Source organism: Silene latifolia, chromosome Y, assembly GCF_048544455.1.
Source record: "Silene latifolia isolate original U9 population chromosome Y, ASM4854445v1, whole genome shotgun sequence".
Classification (NCBI taxonomy): domain Eukaryota; kingdom Viridiplantae; phylum Streptophyta; class Magnoliopsida; order Caryophyllales; family Caryophyllaceae; genus Silene; species Silene latifolia.
The window spans coordinates 318,664,861-318,668,536 of NC_133538.1; the positions used below are offsets into that span (position 1 = coordinate 318,664,861).

At 41.2% G+C, this 3,676-nt stretch overlaps 1 non-coding gene across 1 annotated transcript; it reads left to right on the forward strand.

Moving 5' to 3' along the window:
• The first annotated feature begins 2,758 nt into the window (after positions 1-2,758).
• On the forward strand, positions 2,759-2,865 carry LOC141635529 (small nucleolar RNA R71). The gene has a single exon (XR_012540211.1). It is a non-coding gene; the product is annotated as a small nucleolar RNA R71 (small nucleolar RNA).
• The last annotated feature ends 811 nt before the right edge of the window (positions 2,866-3,676 follow it).

The window sequence follows — 3,676 nt, forward strand, 5'->3', positions numbered from 1 at the left end:
GTTTGTGTTTGTGGAAGATAGAAATGAATTGGGAAGGAAGGAGTCATCCCGTGTTTTTGCTAAATAGCAGCTCGGGACGCGCGGATTCAACACGGGATGCTCGGATCGTCTTACAGCATTTCCAGAAATTATAAACCCGTGCCAGGACGCGCAGATCAGACTCAGCACGAGCGGATTCCTTCTGGGGACACTCGGATTCGCTTGGGGACGTGCAGATTTCCTTAAAAGGAAATTTCATAAACCTTGAAGCATGCAAGGATGCGCGGACTGATGCCAAGACGAGCGGCTCGAAGTCTGGGGCGAGCATCCTGGAGATGATCTGCGCAGATTTTGTTACATCATATTTTCTTCAATTTAAACATTGCCAGGACCCGCGTCCTAAGGCCAGGATGCTCGAATCCTTCTCTGGGATGCCCGGATCAATACAAGGGAAGCTTGGTTCATCTTCAGCTCCCATGGGCTCAGGTCTGCCCGTGGGGTTTACTTTTCCCATATCATTCTTTCTTTGTTCATTGTTGTGGGTACACTACGAAGGCTCGGTTAGCCTAGGCACTTGATATCCCCACACTCGATCAAACACTACACATCAAAACATGTTAAAATACCTCCCTCACTTGCTCTCATGCCAAAAATCTTGATCAAAACACAAAAATACAAATCCAAAAATGACAAAGATGCAATAAAGGAAATAAAATGCGAGTTAAGGGGTTAGAATATTTACAAATGGTGGTTGAGGGAGGACTCCAACAAACTCTCATTCTTGGATGAGATGTCAAGAGGGCAAAGCCAGGGTATTGTTGATGTTGCTCAACACCTTGTAGAAGTTGTCGAAAGCTTGCTCATTTGCATGATAGAGGTCTTGGGTAGACCTTTACACATTATTCTCTTCATTGTTGTAGTCATCCAAGTTAAAGTGATGACAAGGATCCACAAGGCCTTGATTTAAGGTCATAGCATTTCTATGTGGGTAGTGTTTCTTTACTCATGGCTTGATCTTTGCATGGAGATTTCAACTTCTTCCTATCAGTTTCTCAGCTATAATGATTGACCATGAAATATGGCTCATGTAGTCGGGGAGCTCTCATCGTTTTGTCAAGGTTGAAAGTGATTGTCTCATCTCCCACTTCAAGTGTGAGCTCTCCATGTTTCACATCGATTACCGCTCCGGCAGTGTGTAAGAAAGGTCTTCCTAAAATGATAGGAATATTGTAATCCTCTTCCATGTCTACAATGACAAAGTCTATCGGGATGAAGAATTCGCCAATTCTCACGGGCACATCCTCCCATACCCCTAAAGGTACCTTTGTTGATCGATCTGCCATTTGAAGAGTGATGTTGGTGCATTTGAGGTCTCCCATTCCTAGCCTCTTACATGACGAGTATGGCATGACACTACACTTGCTCCAAGGTCACACAATGCTTTGTTGATTGTAGTGTCGCCAATGGTACATGGAATAGAAAAACTTCCCGGATCTTTGAGCTTTGGAGGGAAACTTCCTTGAAGAATAGTACTACTCACTTTGGTAAAGGCAATGTCTCAAGTTTTCGGATGGATTTCTTCTTGGTAAGAATGTTCTTTATATACTTTGCATAGGCCAGAACATGATTGATCAATTCCGTGAATGGGATTGAGATTTCTAAGTTCTTCACAATTTCCATGAACTTTCCAAGTTGATCATCAAGCTTAAGCTTAGCTTGTTGACTTGGGAATGGAAGTCTAATCACAATAGGCTCTTTTTCCTTAGCCTTCTCTTCATTCTTCTTCTTTGAAACTTCATTGCAAGTAGGATCTACCTCCTTAGAGTTCTTCACAACTCCTTGCTTGTCACTAACATCTACAATATCTTCCTCAATTGGCCTCTTTAGTCCTTCATATCTTGTACCACTCCTCAAATGGATGGCACTAACCGTCTCATGTCTTGGGGGATTACCTTGAGGAGGTAGTTGCCCATTTTGTCTTTGAGAACTAGAAGATTCTAATTGAGTCATTTGAGTCTCTAACATTTTGGTGTGGGCAAGAATATTGTTGATGATGATTTCCTTAGCTTGGCTATCTTTTTGCATTTGGGTGAAGAATTCTTGTTGGTTCTTTTGCATTTGGAGGACCGCTTTTTGAACATCAAACCTTTGGTCATTTGATTGGTTGTAGGAAGGTTGATTTTGGTAACCTTGGCTTTGGTTGAAAAAGGGTCTTTGAGCTTGGTTTCTCATTGGAGGTGGGGTGTATGTTTGTTGGGAGTTTTGGACATTTTGACTCTTGTATGAAAGATTTGGATGGAATTTGGTATTCTCATTATAGTAGTTGGAATAAGGGGTGCCACTCTTGTATGATTTGAAAACATTGACTTGTTCACTTGTTCCCCTACAATCATTTTGATCGTGTCCCAGGGTTCCATAACTTTCACATACTCCAATTGGGATTGAGGATGATGCCACCATAGCATTAACATGTTGTTTGGGTGATTTGGAAGCTTCATCAAGCTTAGCCATGGCCTTCTCAAACTTCAAATTGATGGTGTCAATATGAGCACTTAATTGGGCACCCAATTGAGTGATGTAATCCACCTTATGCTTTCCTCCACTTGTGGCCTTTCGAGGCCGATTATATTGGGAATTATGAACCGCCATCTCTTCGATTTTAGTCCATGTTTGATTGTCATCAACTTCGGTAAACATCCCATTAGATCCCATATTAAGAATATTGCGGGAGTCTTCATATAGGTCGTTCCAAAATTATTGCACAAGGAACCACTCACTAAGTCCATGGTGTGGACAAGAATGACAAGTGTCCTTAAATCTCTCCCATGCTTCATATAATGATTCCTCATCCCTTTGCTTGAATCCGGTGATTTGGGCTCTCAACATATTAGTCTTCTCCGGAGGGTAGAATTTCTTGTAGAAGGCAAGTGCTAACTTCTTCCAAGAATCAATACCAAGTGTAGCCTTGTCTAGGCTCTTTAACCATTGCTTTGCGGTACCGATCAAAGAAAAAGGAAACAATTCCCATCAGATTTGGTCTTGAGTAACTCCGGCTTGAGAAATTGCATCACAATAGTCACAAAGAGTCTCTATATGTGAGTGAGGGTCTTCACTAGGCATCCCTCCAAATTGACTTCTCTCAACTAATTGTATGAATTCGGATTTGGCAATGAAATTACTGATTAAATGTGGTGGTGTAGGAGTACCGTTTGGTAGGTTCTCCTCGGTTGGTACGGAATGTGATCAAAATTTAGGCATTGTGGGTTGATTTTATGGTGGGTTTTGAATTGGGTTATCCTCTCCTTCTCTTGCAAAAGGGTTGTTAAACTCAATGTTATTTGGTTGAATGTCCACAATCTCACCAATACCTACAACTCTCGAAGCACCTCTAGTAACTCTTCTATTGTTGGTTAAGGTCCTTTCAATCTCGAATTCAATAGGTAATAAATTACCTTGTGATCTCCTAGTCATGCAAAATATCAAACAACTCGAAAACAATTAGAACAACTTTGAGGAGATTAACTTCCCCAAGGTAAAGAAAGACACAACTAAAAACAATTAATGAAAATTAAAATAAATTGAACACCGTCCCCGGCAACGGCGCCATTTTTGGTTCAGTTAAAACTCGTAGTCACAAGCTACCAACCAAAAGGATATTTATAACTTCACAAACTACTCTTAGCAAAGAGGTAAGTAA